Source organism: Sylvia atricapilla, chromosome 5 (genome assembly GCF_009819655.1).
Source record: "Sylvia atricapilla isolate bSylAtr1 chromosome 5, bSylAtr1.pri, whole genome shotgun sequence".
Taxonomy (NCBI): Eukaryota; Metazoa; Chordata; class Aves; order Passeriformes; family Sylviidae; genus Sylvia; species Sylvia atricapilla.
Genome location: NC_089144.1, coordinates 50,870,619 through 50,888,250, shown reverse-complemented (window position 1 = coordinate 50,888,250; position 17,632 = coordinate 50,870,619). Strand labels below are relative to the sequence as shown.

Below are 17,632 nucleotides of genomic sequence, written 5' to 3'. Positions count from 1 at the left end.
ACTCCCAATTTCTGACATTCATTTAACACATTCCACATGATAACCTGGTTCCTGACTCCCTAAGTCCTTTTTCCACCATGGGAGTGGTGTGGTGCACAATGTAACACGACAGCAGATGTGATTACAGATAAGAGGTTTCCAGCTCCTTCAGCAGTTTAGGGTTTCACATGGTAATCTCAAAAGTTTCTAGAGGAAGTCAAGACATCTGTGCAAATGGGCTTGGTTACCTCCAAGGTCTCTCCAGATGAATGCCCCACAGCTTTTCTTTTGTGCTGTCCCTGGCTCCAAGTCCATGAACTGTATGTGAATAGTTACTCAAACTAAACAAACCCCTTAACCAGCCCTGTTAATTAAACTCAACACCAGGAAGAGACAAAACCTGATAAAACCTGCCCAAGTCAGTAGAAGCAAAGACATGCTTACACTTAAGCAGGTGCTAAATCAGAATGAGGAGCTTAGAAAGGAATTTTGTAGTTTCTCCATTTTCTCCATGCTGTAGGCTTGTTTAGGGCTATTTATAAAACAATACAGCCACTGAGTTAAAAGACAGAAGAAAAAAATCTTCATATTATTCACACTATTCAAAAAAATACTTGTACAAAAATAAGGATTAAACAAAGCAACACAAAACCATAATTAAGGCCAGTGCTGTATTCATTTTAATAGACAAAGCTGCATTTGAAGAGTAGTTACAAGTTGACTGATCCTTGACTAAACTTGAACTCTACATGTGATGATTTACCATATTCTGGTGTTTTTCTCAAGGGCAACAAGTACACATATTGCATAAGTACCAAAAAAGAGTCTACTTCAGCAGATTTAAAATCTCTTGCATTCAAGAATAAATTGACCTGCAACAATACAGGAGGAGGAGTTGAATGGCTTTTGTACTTTCTAGAAATTTATGCTTTTCTAACATTTTACTGATTAATCAAACAGCCTCCAACAAGGGAAAGTTAAAAACATCAGCAATTGAAAACACAGTTTGTGAGAAGGACAATATCAAATATGCACTTAAACGTCATGCAAGCTGTAAAAGAAACCTAGAATACTTATTCCTCTTTCTAAGGTACTATCAGAATGTCATAGTGTTTTCTCTAGTGAAATCTCTAATCAATTTTACAGTGTAAAGGGGGGATGAGAGAAGATGGCTGAACTAAATGAAAACAATTAAAAATTGTGTAGGGAATTGTCTTGAGGGACTGAGAGTATGGTTATCACATATAAATGACTTCCACCTTACATTCAAACTGAATCAATGAGAAAGTAGAGGGAAACCTCCTGGATTGAGAGCTGGCTGAATGGTAGATCTCAGAGAGTCTTGCTGGAAGCCTGTAGCTGTGGTGTCCCCAAGGGTCAGTCTTGTCCAACTCATCACTGACCTGGGTGACCATTTGCTCCATGTGGCATCAGTGGCGTGGTGGGTAGAGGGAGCCTTTCCTTTAAACATCCACCCCAGCTCTGGCATCAAGGTGCCAGGAGGAGTTGTGCTTCTGTGCCAATCACCTCTGAGGTGGCTTGAACTCCTTCATAGGCAGCCAAGATCTCCTTCTCTGTGGGAGTGTAGCTGGCTTCAGACCCTCTGTAGCTGCGACTCCAGAATCCCAGTGGTTGGCCTCGAGTCTCCCCAGGCACCTTCTGCCAAAGGCTCCAGGACAGACCATTGTTTCCAAAGCACATTCCTCAGCTCTGTCCTGACTGGGCCAAGGGCTACTGCGTGAGCAACCTCCTGTTTGATCTGGGCAAAAGTATGTTGCTGTTCAGGGCCCCAGTGGAAATCATTCTTCTTCCGGGTAACCAGGTAGAGAGAGCTCACAATCTGGCTGTACTCAGGAATGTGGATTCTCCAAACGCCTATGGCACCTAGGAAAGCTTGTGTTTCCTTCTTGCTGGTCATTGGAGACACCGCTGTGATCTTATTGATGACTTCGGTGGGAATCTGACGCTGTCCATCTTCCCACTAAATTCCCAGGAACTGAATCTCTTGGGCAGGTCCCTTGACTTTGCTCTTCTTGATGGTGAAGCCAGCTTCCAGCAGAATCTGGATGATCTTCTCTCCTTTCTCAAACAATTCCATTGCCATGTTTTCCCACACAGTGATGTCATTGATGTATTGCAGATGTTCTGGAGCTTCACCTTTTTCCAGTGAATCCAGTTTGCTGATGATACAAAGCTGGGAGGAGTGGCTGATCCACCTGACAGCTGAGTGCTTTTCTGTAAAATCTGGACAGGCTGGACAGCTGGGCACAGAGAAACCCAGCAAAGTTCCACAGGGGCAAATACTGTCCCTGCACTGGGGAAAAAGAGCCGCAGCATTTGCACAGGCTGGGGAGGACCTGCTGGAAAGCAGTTCTGCAGAGAAGAACCAGGGAATCCTGGTGGACAAAAGGCTGCCCATGAGCCAGCACTGTGTCCCTGTGTCATCCTGGGGTATATTGAGAAGAGCATTGCCAGGAGGTCAAGGGGGCTTTTATCCTCCTTTACTCAGCCTTGGTGAAGCCACCTCTGGAGTGCTGTGACCAGTTCTGGATTTCCCAGGACATGAAAGGGTAGAAAATGCTTGAGACAGTCCAGTGTAGGGCTGTGGAGACTATTAGGGAGTTATAAAGAAAGGCTGGACCTGTTTAGCCTGGAGAAGAGATGGTTTAGAGGGGACCTTATCAATGCTTCTTAAGGGCATTTGTCAAAAAGTGGTGGTGCTCTGTGACAGGAAAAGGGGCAATGGGCACAAACAAATACAAAAAGATCCATCTGAATAAAAGAGTAAACTTTACTTTGAAGGTGACAGAGCACTGGACAGGCTGCCCAGAGAGACCATGGGGTGTCCTTATCTGGAAATATTCAAAACTCATCCGGACTTGATCCTCTACAATCTGCTCCAGGTGAGAAGAGTGGTTGGACCAGAGGATCTCCAAAGGTGCCTTCCAACCCAAACAATTTCATGATTCTGTGAAAGGCAAAGAAGGGTATCAAAGAGGGGACATGAGAGACAGAAGGAAAACAGCAGGAAATTGTTGCAGTCCCGTCTTAATGAGAGAAGAAATTACAAAATTGGCTCATGTGTCTTCCTCTCAAAAACACCATTCCCTGCAACTTTCTTGGTAGTTTCAAGAAGTCAAGGACTAACACAACAGAAATTAAGCAAAAGTTTCACTTCATTCTTATGCTTATGGCCACTTCCTTTACATTAAAATGACAGATAACCAGGAAGACTCTGGAGCAACACCCTTTTCAAAAGCATTCCAGCTTGTGTGCTGAGGCCCATGTGTCCAGCAGACTCCAAGCTGGCTGCTCTTTTGGTGCCCCTGTGTGCGCCTTTTCTCTAGGTCTTACTTCCAGCCTTGTTCATAGCCCATTTTCTACAGAATTAAGGTTAATGTGACCAGATTTTGTGTCTGCCCTCCAATAATGATTTAGAGAAGGAACAACTTTAGAATTTCACTAGGTCATCAAATACCAAAGATAGTTTTAAATCCTATAATTGGGAATTACTGAACAGGTGGAGCCTACAATCTGTCGGTCATCATCTCAGGCTGCTTTTGAGAACCTTGCAGATTATTATTATAAATCTGCAAAAATATTATTGTTTTCAGGACTATTTCATTTTTCACCTTAGAGATTTTATTTACTCCCAAGGCATTGGTTCTCAGGGGGCTGGCAAAAGAAGTGTCGTGGGCACAAGAGAAGAACAGCTCAGAACAGCCTGATATTTAATCATAGGCTGTAAATATCTTTCATACACTTGTATGTTTGCAACTGTCGCTAAGCATAGAAAATTACTAAATTAGTCAGCTTCATTTATATTTTTCTCAAAGGAGATCTTGGAACATTAGTTAAATTACATTTCAGGTTTAAGGATAATAAAGCTATGTATTCCTCTTGAAAAAGTAAAACAATATTATGATAGAAAATAAATAAAATATAACAAAATTATAGCAACTGTACTAGAAGCAAAGGGCCAAACTTTGCCCAGTTCTCTGTCTTCCCTTCCATAGGGCTACAGAGTTCAACAGCCACAGGAAGCACAGAGGACTGCAGAGGAGAATTGCTTCCCTGGCTCCTGCAGCTTGGACAACCAGCATTAAGCAACCAAGAGGGTAATCAAGGAGAAAGGTATCAAGAACATTGTGTCTTACTAGGAGTTCCCAGTGCTAGTGTAATTCAGAGTTTAAGTTTTATCAAAACTGGGAGAAAGAGAACTGAAAGTGTCACTGCAGCGTAAGCAAACACATAATCTTTACTGGCGTTCCTAGGTTCTGGTTCTTTCTCCTCTTCCCTTAAAATATTTTGGATTGTGTAGCAGATCCAACTCTTCAGTCTTTACGCTTGAAGATGTGACACACTGGTAAGGTTTTCGGTTTTTTGAATCCACCAAGCTTTTAACATGTGAAAAGCAAAGAATATTCATTCTGGCTTCCTCCTCCACCCCAGCCCTCCCCCGCCTTCTTCCTCCCCCACCCCAAAGCACCAGACGTGTGGAGCCATGCCTCTGATTCTTCCTGGCTCACTGGAATTTTGCATTTCCATGTCAGCTGGGCCTCCCTGCCCACAATCCTTGAAGGCTGAGGTCCACCCAGAGTGCAGAGAAAATCTTGTGCAAGCAATTGCAGCTGCAGCATTTGGTTTCTTTGTGATCTCTGTATCTATTGCTTCCGTGTTATTCTGATAGTTGCATTTTTATCTAGATTTTAAGTTTCTAAGTAAGGAGAATTTTTGTTTGGAAAATACTGTTTTTCCCTGGTATTTGTTACAATTGGCCGTGTTTCGAGTATGTCAGGAGCTTAGTCAGCTGTTCCTGCAACTGAGACTTGTTTTTCTTCTTTTTATCCCTTTCATCCAGTGGAAAGTTTCCTGCTGCTCTCCCTGCTGATATTTGATATCCTATCTCCGACTGATGTACATACTTAACTTTTAAAGAACAGCATGTCAGCTAGCTCTGCTAATTAAGGCTCTTTCTGGGTTTTGTATAGTTTGGTTTTCCTTTGTTGTTTTGGGTGGGTTTTTTTTTTGTTTTCATTGAAAGATTATTTTGGAGGTATTACTTCTCAGAGGAATGACTTTTTCTAATCCAGCTCCCTCTTCATAACAATAATAATTTTTAAAAAACACTTGCTCATGCTTTGTAGCAATGTATTTATTTTATTTAATCTTCAGCATTAAAGGAATGCTTAGAGGGAGCAAAGCAGCCAGTCAGCAGCTTTTCTGAATGTCTCCTACAAGTCATTATAATGCAAAAAAGTAGGGAACTGGAGAGATTTGTTTTTAGTTTCTCTAGAAGTGTTTTACATTCTAACGGCATTCCTGATAATCATCTTTCCTCTTGTATTTTTTTAGCAGGAAATTTTCTTTCTGGCCCCACCAGCAACTACTTAGAGTGGAAAGCAAGAGTGGGAAGCCATCAATATGTAGTTATTGATCATGTTATCAAAATGTATAACTAAGAGAAAGGCTAAAAGCTGTCCACTGATCTTTTTATGATGACTTAATGACAAAAATGCTTCCAAACAATTCAGTGAACACTGAACTCCCTGCTTACATTTACAAGTATTTGTTTCCCACTGTCTTTGGGAACAGGAAGCTCCAAGTGGTAAAAACCCACAAGTACACAAAAGCAGGAATACTGTAGGAATATTAGAAGGGTAGATAGACTGAGGCTGTCACCTCATGGATTAATTGCCCAGATTTATGCATTTATATAAAAATCTTCAATGCTGTGCATAGACCCTCACTGTTGGACAAGTGGAAATTGTGAGATGGCAGCTCTGGGACAATCACTTCTAGTTCAATAAATCTTTGTCTTCTTTTACTTTGCTGAGTTGCATAAAGTCATTGGTTCAAGGTCAAATTCTGTGTGATTCTTAAAGTGTCCCCAAACCAGCACTGACGTAGCCTCAATCAGATCCTTTCTTACAAGGCAGCACCACAGTGTGATGAAGGAAGTAGAATAAACCCAGATATCTGAATCTTCAGAATCTACTTTAAAAAAACAAAACCCCACTTTTAAAATGCCCTTGATGAATTTAAGGTCACAGCTTACTGGTAGTTCACTTTCTGCTGGTCAGGGATTTACATTTCCTCCACCAAGAAGGAAAACCTTCCTAACACAAAATTTGATGCCAAAACTTAAACTTCTGGTGAAAACTATTTTCCCTATAATAATATCTCCCTTGCTTACTCTTTTATAAAGCAAACTTAATTGCTTCCAGAAATATTCTAGGCTTCTGCTCCTCTTTGGTGTATTTTAATTTTCCCCTTTTTATCTTCGTGGTGTTTTTCAGCATTCTTTCCTCAGTAAGCTGTTCGAATTTGATCCCCATAATTCACTGGATTTTTCATAAAAGAAAAAGAAAAAAAAAAAGTGAGGCTTCTCTTGGATAGGAAAGATCATAAATAAGAGGTTTTACCTGGTCAAAAGAGCCTTGCAAAATCTGAATTTTGTATGGGAAGGATCACAGAGTAGAACAGAAATACAAGAACAAAGCATACTGTGATGCAGTTTCTGAAACCATAATCAAGATCAGAAAAAGGTTAGAAAATGAATTATAATTAGTACAAGGTTTGAGGTTTTTGAATACTGTATTGGGAAATAATACACCCTTGATTGGGTGGGGGGGATGATAGAAAAGCTGCATGATAGAGAACCTTAGGCTTGAAGTTCAAGAAGCAGCTGAAATAAGCACAAAAGCAGCCATGGGGAAGCACTGCTCATGTCTATGATCCTCTTGTAGAAAACCTCAAAGGCAATTCCAGTTTTACGTGAGGAAAAGGTGTTCCATGTGAACACAAGGGGAGTGAAAGCAGTACAGGCATTTCAAAAATAAGATAAGCTGTTTCCATAGGCATAGTCTATGGAAACCTTTTCCAAAAACTAATTATCACTCCTGTGATCCTTATCAGCAAAACAGGGAATTCATGCAATAAAATTTATGTCCAATGAATTCAGAATAAATTAAAGAAAGGAATTTTTAGCTGAGATAGACATATAGAAAATAGTGCTTTAGGCAGTTTAGGTAAATTTTGTGGCTGCATAATTTTAGAGCTGATAGTAATACACGCAGTTATTGCACATACCAAGTTAAGGATAATTAAGATAAGGGTGATTAAATCTCATTCTCATATACTATAAATTAAATGGTGAAAAGTCAGGAGGGAATTTCTTCTTCTGAACTTTTTTAGTGCACACTGTGTATTTTTAGGGAATATTAAAATATGTTCACTTTTTTTGGAAGCCTCTGCTTCTTGGATACAGCTGGTAATAGAAGAGTGGATCACTGATATCATCTGGCCTTAGATTATTTTTGGGTCTGTGCTGGAATGCCACCAGGGCTGCAAACACACCTCTATAGAAATTTGCAGCGAAAACCATATATTGCATTGTGTATATATTCAAAAAGATGATAAAATATTCATTTAGCCATCTTTAGTATGTTTTAAATTTCCTGGTTTGGTGTTGTGTAAGAATTAGAACCTTTTCCTACATTGAGTATTCAGAACAAGTGCTGCTGCACATTGGCTTGGAGATCTGAGGGAAACTGTCCTGTCACCAAGGCTTTCTGCTGCCTTAATGAGCTCCCCAGCCCTTCAGGGGCTGCTGAGGAAATCCATGTCCCCAGAGGGATAGTTCTCAGTGGTTTTTTTTCATGCACAAGCCCAGCTGTACATCAACTGGTACTGCATGTGTGGAACACACATAGATTAGGTTTTAGTTTCTCTACCTCCGTCCATATAAATGCACTGTTGAATGGGCATTACTCTGTTTTTATAAACTTGTCTGGTTCACTAATATGATACACTTGTCAAAAGGGCAGAAGGAATCCCAGGATGTATTAGAAAAGGCATTCACAGCAGGGACTACCTGCAAATCCAGAGGTGCATGGGGTAAAGAAGTATTGGGAGTGTTGAACAAACACTGTTGAGACCTCATCTGAAACATCATGTCCAATTCAGGCCTCATACATTAAAAAACAAACTAGAAAAAACAAACCAAGGATAACAGCATAATAAAGTAAATGGAGACTCCCACTCTCTTGTAAGAGAAGCCTGTAGCTCAGCTAGTTCCACCTAGTACCAGAAGAGCTGTGTGTGTGGACAGAACCATTCATCACAAGCTTCTGCACAGATGTATCCTGAAGGCAAAATGTACATTTAGGCTATAAAACAACATTGGTGTGCAAAAAATAAATCAGGCACAAACTGATACTGGAGTTGTAGCTGGAAATTTCTAATCATGCATGGAGGTCCTAAAACAGACTTGAATATGAACAATGGGGACAAGAAATGTCTCAATTAAAAAACAACAACAAACCACCACAAAACCAGACACATACAAAAACCAAACCAACCAACAACAAAAACCAAAACAAACAAAAAACCCCAAAGAAACAAGCATAATTAAATCACAAGAATCGTAATCACTCTGTCCTCTTGGAGACGGAATCAAAAATAGCAGCCTTCTTAATGCTGGGTAGTGTAACATCTGTAAGTAATACCAGACATTCCCAGGAATGCTAGAGCTGTACTTTAAATTCAGCATCCCAACATTTTCAATTGTTGCAATTTGAAATGAGGAAGTTTATGCAGAGAAGCATAACCCAGTGTACAACCAGCCCATCCCTGGTTAAGAGTTTTGATACTTCTGTGCATCTGATCATATGGCTGTAACAGAATTATTCTTTTGCCAGATTTCCAGATTACTTTTTAGCTGCACCAATTTCAACTATCTGATTTCGTTCGTCACGATTTAGATACTGGGAGTTAACAAAGCTGTGAGTAAGGATTACATTTTACTACATAACAAAGTCATTTTCAGTGGCTGTGTGGGGGGAAAAAAAAAAAAAAAAAAAAAGTCAACCACTATGAATAGAAAATCAAAATGACACATATCTGGTTTATGAGGTGAAGTTTCCCTTTCCTCTGGGAGCCAGTTCAGTATCACAGAGAGATTTGAAATACAACTTCTCTAACAGCCTCCTCTGATAACATAGACTCACTTAGAGGCTGGGAAAGATCAGAGCTGCAAAACCTGCATCTGAAAGACTGAGCTGTTACTTCTCTGCTGCAAGCAGATAACAAAAAGTGTCCATGGAAACCATTTTTATGCTTATCTAACAATCCCTGAGCAAAAAAGCCTTGGAATATGTGAATTACAAAGGACAGGCAAACATGGCAGGGGGAGTCATCATCCTTTCCACACTTTTCTACTGGTTCCCCACCTTGGCAGCATCAATCCCAAAGATATTTTGCCTCTTTGCTCTCTCCCATGCTCTCATCTGTCCAAGGCACCACGCTAAGGATTCCTGGCTCAGAGGAATATCAGAGTCCATGACAGCTGAACAGATTGTGTTTGTGCATGTCAAACACTTCATAACGTGTCCATGAGAATTCCTGCTCATGGATAATAAGCCAAACTCTTCGAGCTGAGTTTCCCCATGGCCTTAACTCAGCTCTTGGACTATGAGTAGTCTGACTACACCAACTACCAACCTCACAGCAGTGGCTCCACATAAATTCAAATCTATCTGTAGTATAACTCATCTATTGGGATAGTTCACATGTTGTCTTATCTCAGAGGCAGCTAAAAAAACCAAAACCAAGCCCTATGTGCATGTTTTTATTAAGCAAGATTGTACATGGCACATATTCAAGAAAAACATTTCAAATGTTATCTGAGACAGTTTGTGCTTTTTTAAACATGAAGATCAATGCTATCAAGCTGTTTCCCCACACCTGCAAACAAAAACGAGGTTAAAACAATATTGGATCTGTCTTAATTTCAAAACAATCCTCCAAAATTAAGTGAAGGCTGATGAAGTGATTAATCTACTGATTTGAAGCACTGAAACTTAACACAGTGCTTTGAGATAATCTCTAGCATAAATGGAAAATCACTGGAAGGAAAGCCACAGAAAAAAAAACAGGAAACTCCACATAATAGTTAATTCTTTGGATTTAGAATTAGGCTTTCACACAGACCACAGCTATGTTTTGTAACAGATTTTTGGAATGGTTGTCCTTTGCAAACTGATCACATACATTTCTTCACTGGAGAGTTCAGCACTCACAGCAATAAGATCAGGAAGCCCAGAAGGTTTTCATACTACTTAAAAGTCACCTGTAAAGTATCTCAAGACTAGTGTGTAAAATTATGACACAAATTTAGAGAAGATGTTCAAAAATGAGGGTGGATGTACTGGAATATTTTTATTCCTCCTTGCCTTTTTCAGACTGCTAAAATTAGCCAAGGATGGTCTGTTCTTAGTAATTATATTAATAACAGCAAAATAGTGGAGATCTTTCTTACTCCAAGAGCTGTAGGATACAGCTCTTACAGGATGGCAGTCATATACTTGTGTACATGAAAACTCTCAGCTACTGCAGAAAGGGATTTTTTTTGTTACTTCTTAAAATACAATAGTGTGTCTCCTTATTTTGGTTTAATATTAGTCCGTTTTTAATTTTGGTAGAATTTTCCCAGCTGCTAGGTGCTTTGGTGCTAGGAAGATGCACAGTTATTTTGCAGAATTCTTCTGTCTAATTAAGCAATTTATTTAGCAAGTGTTTCTCAAGCTGTGCTGTTCATAATAATCTTGGCTAAGAAAATCAAGGCAGCATCTCCCTCAGCTGCTATCAAGAAATAATTCCAAGGTGATGATCATAATTCTTCCATACATAAAAGCAGAGAGAGGCAGCAGAGGCCTGATGAATGAGAATTTTTGTGCTTTGAAGGCAGTCAGAAGACACTGTCCTTGCATTTCAAAAGCCCCATAAATTTCTGTTAACAGGGTCAAATGCAGCACTGAAGACAGCTCTGCCTGGAATGAATTAAGACAGTAATCAAAGAACAAGCATCGATGACAGGTTTCTCCTTTAGCCAGCTTATCCTGGACAGGAGTTTTTACTTGACAATTAAAATGGTAAGTAGTTTGAGTTTGTTCAAATGGCTAATAATCAAGAAAGTGAACCAGATTAATTCCCATTGGATAACGAGGAATGATCAGTACCAAGACCATCTATCTTCTTTCCACTGTACATAACTCAGTTGTATGAATCCACAGCTACATATAAATTAAAGAGTTTTTAAAAGGTTTGTAAGGTTATCCTGCAGCTCTTGAACTTTTCTGCTTTGTCTGTGAATGGATTATTTCCTTCTGACTTCAGGTGGGAATACATTCAGGAATAAAGATAGGTTTAAAATAATTATTTGCTTTGTTGGAACTATTCATCTTGTTCCATTAACCCATCAGCCATGGATTAGAAGACTTAGAATTCAGATCCTGAGCCTCTTCAGTCTCCTTTGGCTTGGCAAAACACAACCCCGTGTGTATCATGTTTTGACAACAAAAAGGTATCACTGTGTAGACACAAGCTTGAATTTCCCTTTTGAAAGAAGCTGGATGTGAGGCATTACATGCTTCTAAAAACAAAACTCAGCAGTTTGCTTTGTTAATGAGCCTTATGTTTTATATATTTAATATTTTAACATTTAATAACTCTCATCACCATGTCCATTTCAAATGGAACACGTGAAGCAAAACCATCACATGATCATTAAGAACTGCACTCACTCCATGTTTTAGAATACAAAGATTTATTGTTTTGGTTATAATCCAATTTAAGGTCTTTAATGCACCAGAGAATAACTTACATATCTTGTGAAGTATCTTGAAGACTATCCTAAAGATAGTTTATGCAGTGACTACAGTTAAAATAATCTCCTTGGCAGCGCAGACTGACCTGAGGAGCAGCACTTATGTGCTCTTGCTGCCTGTGCCTGTGTTGTTGATGAGACAGGGACAATGGCTTTAATAAGCATTAAAATACTTCAAAACTGCAGGAACATCCCCTTTGATTGTGACAGCGATTTCAATATATAAATATATACATGCATTAATATGTCCATGGTTGGGTGTGGGACCTGAATAAATGATCTATTTATTACATTTAGGCAGGAAAAAGGAAAATACCAACATAACATAAGGTAACATAACGTAACGCAACCAGCAAATATAACTGTTTAATAACTGTGGAAGTGTAATACATATCACTGACACAATTAAATATCTCATTTGTCTTTACTCTTAAAAGGAAAAAAGGCAGAAATTCTGAAAGTGTCACTGAAGGACTATCTATTTTTTTAATGCTATAAATACTGCTGCTGACAACTACATTTAATTAAATTATTTACTAGGTATTGACTAATTAACTAGGACATTGTACATGGGAAGGACTCTGAGTAGCTATTATTATTCTGATGCCTGTAGCTCAGTATCTTTGCTGGAGCATGTGCATGTGGGTTTTGGTTCAGTCTCTCTGAACTGATATCCCAATTATGCCATTGCCACTCATAAAAAGCACCAAGTCATATGCAACCTTATTTCCCTCACAGAACTGTGAGAAAGAGAAAGGATATCAAATTACTGGCTAAGAACGTGGCATCAGATCCAGTTGTTTGATTCCCCCTGTAGGCAATTGCATTCATTCTGTGTTAGTGAATATTTATTTTATCCAACTTCTTTCAAGTCTAGATGGAAACTGACGTCTTCAGACAGCAACAGAGTAATGAAACAGAATTATAATTATTATGATTTCAGAGGCTCCCTATTTTTTACAAACTGCTTGATATGGACCAAATCCCAAACTGCTGAAGTCCACAGAAGAATGACATGAGTAGACTGTTGGCAAGGTGTTATATTCAGAAGAATACAAAGCATTGAGATCTCATTTCCAAAGGAAATAATTTCATTTTATATACAGGAAACAAGTGTACATAAAAAACCACAGAAATATAATTTTAGGAGTATGAAGTATGGGTTTTATTTTTATCCTCTTTAATATATGCCTTGAGAGTAATTCTTGGCTTCTATTTTTCCTTAAAGAACAACCAGGTTTTATTCAATTAACTAGATCTTCATGGGAATATTTCTTTGAACATTACTGGAATTAGAGTTCATTGGATAAGCTTTTTTCATACATATTATAGGATATTTAAAAGACACATAGATGTGGAATCAGGTAATTTAGTGGTAGAATTGGCAGTGTTAGTGTAATGGTAATTGAGAGTCAAAATGAAGTTTATATTTCAAGTTTGAATTGGTCCTGCTCAGGCTTCTATCCTTCCCTTACCACACTGTTCTATTAGAGATTCTTATGGTAGCAGGATTTTGTTCCAGTAGATAGGTGTGTTTAAACAGTCTCACTACAGTGAGCCCCTCCAGTGTAAATCAGAAGTCACATTAATTAGGTCTTGTTCATAAGGAACCCCATCTCCTCATTTCAGGGAGACATTTTTACCTTACTGATTTCATTGAGAAAGGATCTCATTCCATCTTTCAATCTAATGAGAGGGATTAGGGTTGCAATGTCAATCAGATGCTTACAGGTAATTATAAACAGAAGTGACTGTGATTTTCCCTTTATCCCAGGATTTGCCCACCCAAATCCTTGCAGTGGACACACAGCACAGTGCACACAGAGCAGAAGAAAGTTTTTGGGGTTTTCTTCTGGGATGCAGAGGTTCTTTACTAAGGATCCACGACTCTGGATACTGAACCCCTATGAGCATTATTAAAAAAATTTTTGGATTGTGTCCATCAGATTTAAGCCAGATTGATTTGAAATGTGTGGTTAGTTTTACAGAGAAATATAGGAATTTTTCCAGAAACCAGAATCTGACACTTCAATTTCCTGTGTTGATGATAGCTGAAAGATTCCTCTTTCAAAGACTACTTATGACAGTAACTGCAGCAGAAATGGAGCCAGTGGACCAGAGATAAAAAGCTTTTTTTCTGTGTTTCAATGAACTAAAACCCCACCAAAAAGTTTTTCATTTGTTTCTGTGTAAACCAACCCAAGGCAAAAGCACTTTTCCCTGTGGATAAGAGACAAACCGACTATATCCCAAGTCCTGCTGTAACCTGAGGAAAACCTAGATCACCACCTTCTAATTTGTATCGTGAAGGGTGGTAAACCAATATAATTGAAACCTACCCTGATGTGATGGGTCAGCAGACTGAAGTTACAAGGAAAACCTTATCTTTGAAGTATCAATTTCCAAACTAAGGGCTCAACATGCATTTTCTACATAAAACTGAAAAAGAAGGGGTACATGGATGATTACATTTAAGTGGCAAAATCACCCACAAAAAGCTCTCCTGTTTTTCTGACACTCACTGTTCCCCACAAGATGTCTTTAATGTTGCAATTAGCAACATTCCTGGTTGTTTAGTTGAGTTACAGTGCCGTTTAATACATAACAATACCTGCTCAAGTAAGATAATGCTGTTCTTCAAGCATATAGTAGCTGAAACAGGATTTCTATTGTCATGACTTACTGAAACATCACTTCTGAGAAACCTCTGCAAGAAATAATCTAGATACTGAAATGCAAAGTCTCTTTTTTTCCTTATTATGAAAATACACCTTTTAGTATTTTCTGTGGAGTTCTGGCATGCACATTATTGAGCATGTACATACTACAGCTTTAGTTTCTAGTATATCCATTATATTTGCCTAAAACGGATGGAAATTTAATGCTATTTTGGAAGCATCAAGTAGTTTATAAATTCTAGGGGTCTGAGTATACTTTCAGGTGAGTCCCTTCTACCTTTCCTAAGTCCCTGCTGGCCCTAGAGAACTGGAATGCTATTGGTAGGAAATGTGGGAAGTAACATGGTAATTTATGAAAAGACAGGTTTCATTTTACCAGTATGGAAAATCCTCAGCCTCAAGGTAGGTCTAATACACCAAGCAGGTTTCTTAATGCATTAAATCATACCTAATTCATCTTTCTAAGTAGCTAAAGACCAGGTTGAAACTGGCTCTCCAAAATAGGTGTTTTCTGATTTCTAATCTTTGACTACTAGAATCTTCCATTGAAAAAGCTAGATCCTCAGAAATCTTTCAAGATAGAAATATGCATTGCATTAATCTCTGTATTTCATAATCCGAGAGAATGGGAGATGTTCACTAGGCAACATTTGTTAGCAAAAGCTAGTTAGCAAAAGCAGCAAATAAACAGCTTTGTTAGAAATAAAGAAGACGTGTCAAAGTTTGCTTTTGTGTTGTTTTTTTACTTGTTTGAAGCCCAGAATTTATTTTATATTCCCTCAGTCTTGGGCTCTAAAACAGAGCACCAGAAATGAAAAAATGCCAAGCAATGCTGTATCTAACATGGACAACAGGGAATGTTTGGAGTTTTTTGTAGTCCCATCTGCTGGTAATTTTTTACTTAAACAGGAAAGCTAAGAATGGTTGAGTTCACAAGTAATGCAGCGGATCAGTGGCCCCATTTTTAGGGTGAAACAGTGTTGAGGAGCCACCATCCACACCACACACAGTTCTGGTGGGTTACTTAATCCCGGCTCCATTTGCTGCCGCGGCCCAAATGCCCTGAAACACCTACAGTGTATTTGATGTACTGCTACCTTACACTTTTCAGTTCATATGCTGTATAACTGCCTGAATATGTGCGCCAAAACATTTAAGCAGGTGAGATCAGGAGATTCCACCCAAAAAGTTCATTTCTGGTCTAAACTAAACCTTTAATAGTAGGGTAGTAGCATCTTTTCTGCTTCCGATTTCCTTCCAGGGTCTTTGCTCTTCACAGCTGTCCTGCTGTCAGGGTTTGGGATTTTTTTTCCTTTTGTTTCTTTCTCTCACGGAATTTCGTCCCATCTGTCGCTAAGAAACCACAAGGGTGGATATTTAAGAGAGACAAAAGGAGTGTTGCCGCGGGCAGGGCGCGGCGGGCGGGTAGCTTAGCTGGGGCTTTCTCTTGGAGCAGCAGGGACAGCGAGAGACTGCGGACAGGGAGGAGAGGCTGGGTGCAGCCCCCCGCTCCCCTGCTCTCGGCATTCCCAGGGGAGACAGGCTCCGCTGGCCGTGGGGACATTTCACCACCACCGCCGAGTTCCGCGTCCTACTGCCGCCTTCTACCGCCAGGGAAGCTCTTCTTGTGGGAGCGGCCCTTGGACTGAAACCGCATTAACACCTTACCGCACTAAAAAAAGGTCTCTTTTAACATCTGCTCGGGTACCTCAGGAAAAACCCCGGCCCTTTCCCCCTCCAGGGGAGCCTTTCCCGGCCGCGTTCGGGAGCCAGGTGCCACTGCTCACCGATTCTTTGCCTCACGTCCGGTTTTTTGCTATACTGTACCCCCGCACCCCCTGCCTACCGCGACTCCTGCCACATCTGCCGAGTTTCTGCTACTTCTTGCTTGCTGCCCCGGGTGAGGCCGCCCTGCCATTCGGGCCGCTGCTCTGCGCTTCCCGCGGCAGCCCACTCCGGCCACTCAGCCCGTCCGCCATTAGCCAATGCCGGGGACGCGGCTGGGCCCGCACCGCAGCGCCCCCTGCCGGCGCGGGGGAATCACCGCGCCTGAGCCTGGCAGCGCCCCTGCCGGCGGCGCCGGAACTGCACCAAGGGCAAGAGTGTTCTGGGGGCTTCTGCTCTTATTTGGGGGGGGTTGGGGTTTTTTTTCCTAGGAAAAACTCCTTTATTTTCCTTCTGCTTTAGAAACGCTTTGTACAGCTTAAGAAAAGAGGTTGCTTTTAAAAAGAAATGGAATCCCAGGGATGCTCCACCTCATCCAGCACGGGGCTGGACACTGGGCACACCCAGCTGGAGCCTGGCAGGGCTCTGAAGGCCTGGGCCTGTTTAGGGCTGCTGGCAGCGGGATAACACTGCTCCTAAACCTCATTCCCAAAGCCATGAGTTTGGAAGACAGTTGGAGAGGTATCAGAAGCTGCAGCTGGTGTCCATGGGGTGCTGTTATACCATTCCCAAGTTTTGGCTTCTTGGGAATGGGGTTTTTACAGGAAATGGCACCAGTGTTTACAGTTTAAATGTCAGTGTTTAAAATACCTGAACCTGAACAAAGTGCTAAATGATGCTCCCAGCAGAGATCAGCTTTTGGATCCAGGCCTGGCTAGGCCCCACCTGCCCTGATCCAACCTTGTGGGGCTGAAATCCCCTGGCATTTTTCCTCAGGGTTGTGGAATTTTTTGCTGCTAGGCTCTCCTTGCATAGGCATCCAAGGAACCGTTGTTGTTTCTTTGCCTTGTCACGCACACACATACTAGTAAAAAAACCCTGTTATACCATTTCCCATGTCTTTTTGCCTGAAAGCCCCTTAATTTCAAAGTTATAATAATTCAGAGGGAAGCGGGCTATATTCTCCATTCCAAGGGAGGTTCCCACCTTCCTTGGCAGATACCTGTCTTTCGAACCAAGACGTCTGCCTTAGAAGTAGTCTCTGAATCACAGAATCATTTAGGTTGAAAAAGACCTCCAAGATTGAGTCAAACCTTTGACCCATCACCTCCTTGTCAACTAGATTAGAGAACTGAGTGCCACATCCAGTCATTTCTTGAACACCTCCATAATCTCCCTGGGCAGCCCATTCCAATTCTTGACAACTCTTTCTATGAAGAAATTACTGATGGCCAACCTGAACCTCCCTGGGGATAGCTTGTGGCCATTTCCTCTTGTCCTGTCCCTGGGAGCGGAGTCCAACTCCCACCTGGCTGCCTCCTCCTGCCAGGGAGTTGTGGAGAGTGAGAGGGTCCCCCCCGAGCCTCCTTTTCTCCAGATTTAAACACTCCCATCTCACTCAGCTGGTCCTTATCAGACTTCT

The 17,632-nt window shown here is 40.7% G+C and overlaps 1 long non-coding RNA gene across 1 annotated transcript; it reads right to left on the bottom strand.

Annotated features, from left to right (window-relative positions):
* Window positions 1-636: 636 nt before the first annotated feature.
* On the bottom strand, window positions 637-16,400 carry LOC136361510 (uncharacterized). The gene is made up of 2 exons (XR_010743654.1): window positions 16,172-16,400; window positions 637-2,947 (listed from the first exon to the last, which is right to left on the bottom strand). It is a non-coding gene; the product is annotated as an uncharacterized lncRNA (long non-coding RNA).
* Window positions 16,401-17,632: the final 1,232 nt, after the last annotated feature.